Source organism: Ovis aries, chromosome 16 (genome assembly GCF_016772045.2).
Source record: "Ovis aries strain OAR_USU_Benz2616 breed Rambouillet chromosome 16, ARS-UI_Ramb_v3.0, whole genome shotgun sequence".
Lineage (NCBI taxonomy): Eukaryota > Metazoa > Chordata > Mammalia > Artiodactyla > Bovidae > Ovis > Ovis aries.
Window position 1 is genome coordinate 24,321,980 of NC_056069.1, and position 11,244 is coordinate 24,333,223.

Sequence of the window (11,244 nt, forward strand, 5' to 3'; positions counted from 1 at the left end):
GGAACTATCTCCCTAAGCAGGAACCGGGCTACTTCTGATGCTCTTTCAGCCCAGGTAGGAAAAGCTTCTACCCATCCTGAGAATGTACCTACTATGACCAGCAGGTAATGGTAGTGTCGGTGAGGTTTCATTTCAGTGAAGTCCGCTTCTAGGTGTTCAAAGGGCAGTGTGCCTCTTACCTGAATCCCTGGAGGTTTCTGTCTGCACCGAGAGGCAGCATTGGCCTGTGGGCAGGCAGTGCAGTTCTGAGATTTTGTCCTTTTGACAGCTGGAGGGCCTGGGTTAGAGCATATAGTTCGGTCTGTTGAGCGGACCAGTGTGATGGCAGAGAGCTAGCCTCAACGATGGTTTCTTCCATGACTACTGCATTTCCCAACAGTCATTGTCCTTGTTTCACTAGGCTGGTGCCATTGATGTACAGGACCAAATCTGGGTCCAGAATTGGCTGGTCTCTCAAGTCAGGCCTGCTGGCATATTTCCTTGCAATCATGTGAGGGCCCACCTTCTCCCACAAGAAAGAGAGTGGCCAGATTCAGGGCCTAACAAGGCTCAGTAGTAACATGGGGGTTCTCACATAACAGTCCCCGGTATTGAGTAGTCTGGGATGATAACAACCATTTATGGGGGTCCCCTCGCAGGAGAGTGTTGACCTCATGCAGGACTTTTATGAACAAATCTTGGCCCAAAGTCAGCTCGGTTGCCTCCCAGACCAGTAAGGCAACTGCAGCAACTGCTCATAAGCACCCAGCCACCCGGTGTCAACATTGTCCATCTGATTAGAGATAAGTCACTGGTCTGTCCCATGTCCCCATAATCTGGGACAACACTCTCATAGCCACCTTGTCCTTTTCAGTCACATAAAGAGTAAATGGCTTAGCAAGGTCTGGCAGGCCCAATGAGGGTGCTGACGTAATTGTACTGGGTTTGAATTCTATTACGAGTGGGACTTGTTTTGCAAGCCTGGGACGGGTATGTTGTCTTCCACCCAGACCTCAGGGAATTGCTGAGTTAACTCTCTCTCTTGACTGTTTAGCCCATCTGGTTTCCTTGCCGGGAGAGCAACCTCCATTCATCTTGAGGGGTTACTGAGAGGAAGAGTAAATAGGTGGTTGAGCCCACTTGAACAGTGGGTCTTTCGTTGGGGGAAGGTCACTTGTGCCCCCAAGTTTCTGCCTAACAAAGATACTGGACATTCAGGGATGTATAAAAATTCATGAGTCACTTGGTGTCCCCCCATCTGACATTTTCAGGGTAGGCTAGAGACACAGAGGCTGCATTTATCACCATCTGAGACCCAGCAGCCTCTGGCTGGGTCTATTGGCGTATAAAAACTATAGACCTCGCACAGTCTTTCACAGAACTCAGAGGGTGATTTGCTTTCCCTTTGAACCACTTGGGTTTCCCTGGTGGCTCAGAGGTTAAAGCGTCTGCCTCCAATGCGGGAGACCCGGGTTTGATCCCTGGGTTGGGAAGATCCCCTGGAGAAGGAAATGGTAACCCACTCCAGTACTCTTGCCTGGAGAATCCCATGAACGGAGAAGCATGGTAGGCTACAGTCCATGGGGTCGCAAAGAGTCGGACACGACGGAGTGACTTCACTTTGGAGGGTTTTGCAATACTCATAGCTTTTTGGGCCCCCCTCTTGAGACCTCGTGAAATAGTCACCCGATATCTCTCCAGGTGGCCCCTCCCTTCCTCTGTGTTACAGTCCCAGTTGGGCCTGTCATCAGGGGTGCCTGGTTCTGCCCACCGCTGCGGGTTTGCAGTACCCTCAAGTGCCATTTCTCTTATCCATTTTCTGGCCTCAGGATCCTGTGTCTTTCCTCAGTGCTGAAAAGGGAGACTAGTAGTTGGATTATGTCATCCTATGTAGGGCAGTGGGTTCGAAAAATAGTCTCCGTTAGCCTAATCATGGCTTGTGGGTCCCCCAAGTACGGTGGAGCGTGTCTCTGCCAGTCTAATATATCTGTAGAGGAAAATGGCTGGTAATAATAGGCTACAGGGAGCTGATGGTAGTGCCCCATGCGTCCTGAACTGGAGGCTGTTGTAGCTCTCTGAGGGGCATCTGTAGTGGGGTTCTTTCCCCCTGTTCCTTGGTGGAGCGCAGCCTCTGTCTAATTGCTGTGTTTTCTTCCCCCTTCCCATCAGTACTCACCGGGAGAGGGGGATACAATCTAGAAGGTCCAGCTGAGGTGGAATTCTGGGGGCATTGATCAGAGGTCTCCATTGCTGGGATTGGAGCCTGCCGAAACGGCGGCTCTACGAACTCCGGGAGAGGTGGCGGAAGAGTAGTGGCTGCTGCAGGAACTTCACCTGGCCCTGGATTGGGCATTAATTGAGGTGGCCTCTGGTCCTGGTGGAGCACTGGGAGGCAGGCGTGTCATTATCCAGTATGGGGAAGGGGTCAGGTCATCCCCGTCCAACTCCTGTAGAATTTCCTTTTTTTATCATCAGTCCATTTTTGTGCCATTACTATTTTTCCCTTTCCCTTCTGGATACAGAACCTTGTCCATGTAGGAGGGTCTTGAGCTACCCTAGCCATGAGTCAGTGTATGGATATTGATCCGGGTGTCCCGGCTCTCCTGTGACTACTGTGTAGACTGCTTCCACTATTTTTAAGTTCATGGTGTCCTCTGGTGGCCCTCCTACTCCCACAGGGGGCATTCGACCTCACAGAGTATGTGGAGGCAGTTAGGCTTCATCTTCACCCCAAAGCCTCCTCCAAATCCCTTCTTTAAAATTTTAATCATGCACTCCTATACAGTTGCCTTAGATTCACTTCTCCCCATCTTGCTTACCTTCTTGGACCTTCTTCTACTTTTCCTTTTCATTCTGTCTATGAAGTTCTCATTACCCTATGTACTTCTGACATTTCCACTCAATGACACTTAAACTGCCATTCTGCCTTCTTCCTAACTGGGGTGAGAAGAGCCTTACCTGCCAGATCCCAGAGGGAGAAGGGGTATTGGCATGCCTTCACCTGCCAGTCAGCACAGCCAAACCAGAACACCACGTGGTCCAAGACTGTTTCTCCCTTAACTTTTAAAGTCCATTCTGCCTTGGTGGGCTTGATCAGGTGCGGATGAAAATACAGATGGGTTAAATATCCCACGTCCCAGGCCGTCTCCGGAAAAGCCAATTCATACTCACTTATGTATCCCCCTCCTTCCAGCCTGACAATTCCGAGGGGGTCAAGAATTTCATAGCAGATGGGATGCCTCCTTGGCGAGAGCAGAATACAAGCACACAAAAACCAAGTTTCTTCTCCTAAAAATCCCCTGGCAATTGCTTGGTAATAATTTTCCCCAAGACGGCATGGACACCACCTCCTAAATGACCTTCACAAATTTCCTTCCTAAACCCTAACATGCTCGGCAACCTGTGTACCAAGCAATCGTTGCCACCTACCTAATCCAGGCTCCTGAGGGTCTGTGCCCCTTCTAATCCCTCCCAGGGGGGTGATCAGGCCCCCTCTTCCACCCTATCAGGTGGGTTCCTCCTCACATGAGCGCTCAGTTCCCCTGCTGCCATCCACTACCTGCTAACGTGGAAGGTCCAGGCATTGAGAAGCAGAATCCTTCCAGAAGGGCCAGGCGCCTTCCCTCCTCTAGAAGATTCAAGCCACAAGGCCTTGGAGTAGTCCCAAATGGGACTTGTCTCCTCAAAATTAGGAGTTTTCCGGCCCATGCACCAAATGTTGTAGCCATGCGTTCCGGGAAACAAACTCACTCAGAAGGACAATGCAGATAGTGGAGTGCAGTTCATTACACCGGCGGGCCCAAGGCAGAGTCTCCTCTTAGCCAAGGACCCTGACCAGTTTTTCTGAAAACCTTATATACCCTAAGTGTACGTGCCCAAACCCACCTCCCCAAATTCCCTGAAACTAGTCTGAACAAAGGAAAAGAAAGATACAATCAAAGTTAACCCGTGATTCATATACCTTAAGCCTAGGTAGTTAACAGTGGACAATTATCAATAGGCCTGTGGTCATACACCAATAAGCATAATAGAATTTATGATTCTATTCAGTTACACAGATAATTAGGGTATTCTTTTAGGCAACAGAGAGTCTATGAGCCCTGGGGTTCCATCCAGGGGGCCCAGTTTTCCAGTTGGTATGTCGTTTCCATAGATTCTGGGCATATAGCTCAAAGTCCGCAGTCCGGCCCAAGATGGAGTCCTGCTTTCAAGATGGAGCCTGTTCTGTCTGTTTCCTCCTTCAGTGCTTTTTTTTTTTTTTTTCACTTTGGAAAAAGTCAAAACAAAACAATCCCTGAAGGAAGTGGGACTTTCGAAGCTTGTGGGAGTTTGAGCAGCAGCCTTGGACTGAGGCAGGTTTCAAAGGATGGCTAATGTAGTTCCCAGTTTACCCCGTCTGAAGGATGGTTCTTGGGTACAGGGCAAATACACACTTCCATAAATGGTTTTAAAGAATGTCACCTCAGATAGACAGTAAGGAAGTATTTTGCCCATTTAGGAGAAGTGTAAAGGTAAATATTTATATATTTTTTGTAAACACTTGTTAGTACAAGTCATCCTCCACACCCATATTTATCACTCTCTTGAGAAAATAAGCATAATATCATTGTTCAAAATGGTTAGAATAAAAGTATAATTCTCTAAGCTTTTCAAACATCCAAGGTATGGTAAATTTATTATCAATAATTACAGTAAAATTAATAGTAAGTATAAGAGAAACCTAGAAAAATTTAGTCACCATGGATTTATAAAATGTCAAAACACATGAGGGAATTTATTTAAAAGTAAGTGCAATGATTTACATGAGCTTTAAATTTAAAGTAGAAAATGCTTTTTATTAAGTTTGAAAAGAGTCAATTTTAGCAGGAAATGTCAGCTTTAAAATATAGTTAATTTTAATGTATTTTTTTCTTTAAACTTGGTTGATAAGTGGAATTATGAGTACCCTTGGAAGGATCTTAGCACAAACAGGACTGTTGTACTAGATTTTGTTAGGAAATATTTGCAGAAGTATTTTATTTGGAGTGAAGAATTGTTTAAGATTATTTCACTATTTGTCTGTATTTTAGTCTCGAAGTTTGCCTACAGAATTGTGAACGTGTGTGTGGGAGGGTCTTTTAATGTAAACTGAATAAGCTATTTGGATTTCTTTTAAAAAGACAAGTTTATGATTGATCAATTAAAAAAAAAAAAAGACGGTCACTCCTGAGTCCATTCATGACTTCATTGATGATTAAGATATTTAAATGATTCATTCAATGAATAATAGCTCATTAATGCACATTAGACAGGCTTTGCATGTAAATTTTCCCCTACAGATAAGCATCTTCTGTCAAAAATTTTTCCTTTGCCTTCTTACAGCTTCCTAAAAAAGTTGGTTCTTGTATATTAACAAGAAAACACTTCTATTGGTGTTTGACAGTGGTTACAAACATTTCAGTTAGGCAAAGACAAATGTGTCAGTGCCTACAAAAGAGTAGAGTAACATACAGCTTTGAAGGTTGAGAATATAAAAATCAAGAATAGTATTAAACCCAACATTGTATAAATCAGTTACACTTCAATAAAATTAAAAAAGAATAGTATAAGTTCACTCAGTCTTATATGAAAAAGAAACATTTAAAGTGAATTGAAAAAAAAAAGAAAAAAAATAAAGTGAATTGATACAGTGCTGAAAAAATTATGTTTGCATTAGGAAAAATATCGAGTTTGCATAAATTAATTCTTTTTTTTAAAGAAGGGAGAAACTGGATGTGAATGAGACAATGTTACATTAATATAAGATATAAATATTATTATTAAGCAAAGAAGAAAGCATCAAAAATCTTTACTTTTCACCAGTGGGCAGTGAAGCTTCAGAATATGTTTTCAAGGGGTAGGGTTACTTAAAGATCTGCCATCTTGAACTGAAGGCCAAGACACAGTTCAGTTGCCCCTTTGGGATAGTGAATGATGGAATACTAGCTAGACTAGGGCAGGGATTGCCTCTGCTCCTGACTCTGTAGCAACCATGTATGTGACCACAGACAAACAGAGGTGGGTTGATCCAGTCTGAGTTGCAGGCATGTTTTCTAGCTACCTAGCTTCATGCTACTGAGTACTTTTTGCTTTCTTCATTCCAAACACTAGTACCTGTCTGTCTTAAATTGCTCTGTCATCTTCTGACTTCTTCATAGCAGTGGTCTCTTAAATCTTTGGATTTTGCATATTTTTATTGCAGTTTCTGAGCATGCTATTTGATATATACATAGTATGGTATTAGTACATTATGTTCATTATAAAATATATATAATTGCTCAGTCGTGTCCAACTCTTTGCAACCCCATGGACTGTAGCCTATCAGGCTCCTCCGTCCATGGAATTTTCCAGGCACGAGTACTGGAGTGGGGTGCCATTTCCTTCTCCAGGTGATCTTCCCAACCCAGGGATCGAACCCTGGTCTTCTGCATTGCAGGCAGGTGCTTTATCATCTGAGCCACCAGGGAAGCCATAAAAAGCCAAACTAAAAATTTTTTAAAGGATAAGAGATACATATAAATAGAAATTCTGAGATTTTCTTCCTCCATCCCAATAGGCTATCCTGGGAGCCACCCGAGAAGCAAAAGAAAATGCCATGGCTCAGTGATCTCCAGTGAGGCCCAACCTCATTTGATTTTGAAGAGAAACCAGGCTGGCACATATTCCACATAATAAATATTTCTAGGAAGAGTGGATGAATGGACGAGTGAAAGGGTGGATGGGTAGACAGGTGGGTGGAAGGATAAATGGGAAGAGAGAAGGATGAGTAGGTGATGAAGTGGAGGAATGAATGAAGCAGGTAACAGGCCTCCTGCCTCCAGCAGAGCCGCAGTACTGAGGGAGTAGATGGCTTCTCATTTCCTTTCATCTGCCAGCTCCTCTGTTTCCTTGATGGCAAACTTATTCTGCCTACTGGGATTGAAGAAAACAGGGGCATATGTTAGAGTCAGTGAGTATGACAAATAGGGGTTGCCCAGGGCAACAGAGACAGGGAGTTTGTCTCCCCCAGGCACTGGGAACATCACTTGGTAGCCAGACTGGAGCATTATTTTCTGTGAGAGGCAATTTGGGAAGACTGTTGTTTCCATCCTACACATTATCCCTTCCGTTTATCCTGAGCTTCCTAGGAAAGAAGAATCCATAGATGTTCAACATCAGACAGATATTTAGAGGGTGAATTGATTATTTTTGATTATTCCTCAGTTAACATTATTCATTAAACTAAGGCTAGAGTTTAGAGTGTATATGTTACAGAGCAGTGGTTCTCAAAATTGAATGTGTATCAGACAAAGAGAACAGACTTGTAGACGCAGTGGGGGAGGGAGAGAGAGCTATGTATTGAGAGAGTAGTATGGAATGTATCCACTGCCATGTAGAAAATAGGTAGCCAGTAGGAATTTGCTGCATGACTCAGGGAGCTCAAACTGGTGCTCTGTGACAACTTAGAGGGCTGGGATGGGGTGGAAAGTGGGAGGGAGGTTCAAGAGGGAGGAGACATATGTATACCTATGACTGATTCATTTTGACATATGGCAGAAACCAACACAATATTGTAAAGCAATTATCCTCCAATTAAAAATAAATTTAAAAAATTTAATGTGCATCAGAATCCTTCAGTCAGTCAGTTAAGTTGCTCAGTCGTGTCTGACTCTTGCGATCCCATGGACTGCAGCACACCAGGCTTCCCTGTCCATCACCAACTCCCAGAGCTTGCTCAGACTCATGTCCATCAAGTTGGTGATGCCATCCAACTGTCTCATTCTCTATCATCCCCTTCTCCTCCTGCCTTCAATCTTTTCCAGCATCAGGGTCTTTTCCAATGAGTCAGCTCTTTGCATCAGGTGGCCAAAGTATTGGAGCTTCAGTTTCAGCATCAGTCCTTTCAATGAATATTCAGGGTTGATTTCCTTTAGGATTGACCAGTTTGATCTTAAATCCAAGGGACTCTCAAGAGTCTTCTCAAATACCACAGTTCAAAAGCATCAATTCTTCAGCACTCAACTTTCTTTATGGTCCAACTCTCACATCCATACATGACTACTTTAAAAATTGTAGCTGTGACTAGATGAACCTTTGCTGGCAAAGTAATGTCTCTGCTTTTCAATATGCTGTCTAGATTTGTCATAGCTTTTCTTCCAAGGAGCAGGCATCTTTTAATTTCATGGCTGCAATCACCATCTGTGGTGGTTTCAGAGCCTAAGAAAATAAAGTCTGTCACTGTTTCCATTGTTTCCCCATCTATTTGCCATGAAGTGATGGGACCAGATGCCATGATCTTTGTTTTATGAATGTTGAGTTTTAAGCCAGCTTTCACTCTCCTCTTTCACTTTCATCAAAAGGCTCTTTCATTCCTCTTCTCTTTCTGTCATAAGGGTAGTTTCACCTGCATATCTGATATTCTGCCTATCAGAATCCTTTGTAAAGCACAAATTACCGATTTGGTATGTCTGAGGTGATGCCCAAGGATTTTCCATTTTAACAGGTTTCCAGGTGATGCACATGCTGCTGATCCAGGGACCACACTTCTAGAATCACTGATACAGGGAAATTTAGATTTGCCTAGAAGTGAGATAAACTAAGGGGCTATCAAAATCTATCATTACTGGCCTTATGAAAGAATAAGTTGCAATATTTCTTCACCACTTGGTTCATTTAATATTTTACTTGAAGATACTTAACTATTTAAGTTGCTGAGAAGGTTGAAATGTCAGAGAAAATTTAAGCTAAATCATGGAGACTTGTGAGGGACAGTAGAGGATTATAGGGGGAGGGTAAAGGTGGAAGAACCAAAGACTCAGAAACTAATTAAGGAGCCTGTGGCCTCGAGAAGAGTGATGAGTGGCGCCGTGTGTTGTGGAACATCGGGCAGACCCGAAGAGCCCCTGGTGGCCAGTGTTGAGCAAAGTCCGTGAAGAGCTCAATGGAGAAGTATGAATGAAGAGCACTGAACACTGCATGCAGGTGAGCACTTTTCCAGAAAGTCATCTGGGAAGGACAGAACAGCAGTTAGTCTGCAAGTACAGAAGAGAAACCCTACTTACTAGCAGAATATTTCTTTGCTTCTGTCCTCCACTCCCCCAAGATAAAGGAGACACCATTCTAAGCTAGTGGTTACCAGTCAGAGATGCAGATAAAGGCTTTCTGAAGTGATGGTATAGTTTGATGTGATTACTTGAATCCAGTTTAGAAAATTCCATTTATATAGAGTTTTGAGATGTAACTTTTATAAAGTAGATATATTCATAACTTTCAAGCTCCCTAGAAAATACAGCAGTATATAGAAATCTGAGATACTGGGGTTGAGAAGAGAGGCCTAAAGAATTAGTGTAAATCTTTTATTTTACATATAAAACTCCCTAGATCCAAGTATTTCAGTGATAAAATGCCATGCTTGGTGGCAAAAACTCTACTACTGTAAAGGGTCATTGTACCACTGTTAGCCATTGATTTTTAGAAATGAAAACATTAAAATCTTTAGTTTGCCTTGTTGCTTAGTTGATAAGTTATGTCCAACTCTTTTGCGACCCTGTGGACCATAGCCTGCTAGGCTCCTCTGTCCATGAGATTTCCCAGGCAAGAATACTAGAGTGGGAGGCCACTTCCTTCTCCAGGGCATCTTCCTGATTCAGGGATCAAATCCACATCCCCTGCACTGACAGGCAGATTCTTTACCACTGAGCCACCAGGGAAGCCCCTACCTCATATTTAAAAATACATACACACCTCAACACACATACACACATAAATGAAGGCTTTAAAAGGTATACACACTTTCATGCAAAAATTATCCAAGTCTATTCTAAGGAAATAATTTCAAGTTTTCGAAAATGTTTTAAAGACTAATGTGGCAGTTTCTACAATATCGAAAAACTGTAAAAGATGTGAAGAGGTCATGTATAGGGTACTGATTAAAGAAATGACAGTGGAGCCAAGCACAGACTCTGATTTAGACACTGGAAATGATGAGGTTCATACAGTGTTCACTGCAAAGCAGAGGGTGACAACGTAGTTGGTGTTGGGATTTGGTCAGGTACTGTGGCTGGCAGTGGAGCACACATGGGCTTCCTTGTCGAATCCACAATCAGAATACAGACTCCTTCCAGATTTTCACCTGTTTTTTAAAGTGATACCTTCGTCAGGTTAGAATGAAACATTCACCTTAGTTTTTATAGAAACAACAATCCTGTTTCTGTGCTGCTAGATTATTGACCTTTTAATATTTAAATTATGTAACCATGATAACTGGCACAAACCAGTTTGAGAAAAAAATGCAACAGCCTCTTGGTATGTTTCTATTTCAACTGGTAGAAATGCAAAAGTGTTCAGGTGCATCCCAGAGAGAGACCTGCCTACCTGCATCCTTTAGTAGACACTGAGGATGTCAAGACTCTATGTTATCCAGAGAGAATGGAAGTATGTGTGATTCCTGTGAGAATATTAAGAGAAGGTTGCTCAAGAGCACTTTGTACTACATTAAAAAGTATGCAACAGTGCTATATAAATAATATGATCTTTGTGAAAAAATATAATTTTACAATGTAAACAATTGTACTTGTTTTATTAACAATGATACTTATTTTATCCTTTACAATTTTAGCCATTTTCTAGAATTTTGCAGTTAGCTTTATAATAGGGGAAAAGATTTTCTTTCCATTTTTGAAAATTTAAATTGTGGCAAATTTAAACGAATGAAAACAAACTAGTGGTTTATTACATACATGGTGAACTAAGAGCATCTTCCTATATTTCAGTTGTTTTGAGATGTACTTTGTCATCCTGGTACTATGTTAAATAGGGAGATAGGATTTCAAAGCAAGTAAATGTAGAGAACTATAGTTTTCTTACAAATACTAGAAAGGCTACAGTGCGCATTAGCATACACTGCACTTCTCTTGTGGAGCAAATCTTTGTCCAACAGAACCAAATCCAGTGAATACTTAGAAAATATAGATAAAGGTCTCTGGCTTATAGTAGACATTTAAAATTACAATATACCTTCTGCACCTATGCACAGAAATGCTGTCTGCTTAAACAGGGGGTTAGGCAATCAGGGTTTTTAAAGCATTTCCTGACACCTGTGAAGTTGGTAAATATTTCCTGTTTCTGTTGTGTCTAGAGAAAACAGGAATTAACAACTTGGAAGTGATGATTAAACAAGTTGGGAAGGACTTCTACATAGGCAGCTCTCAGTACGAGATTTCATTTTCTTAAAATCTATCATGACATATTTCTCTTAAGGGAAAAAGT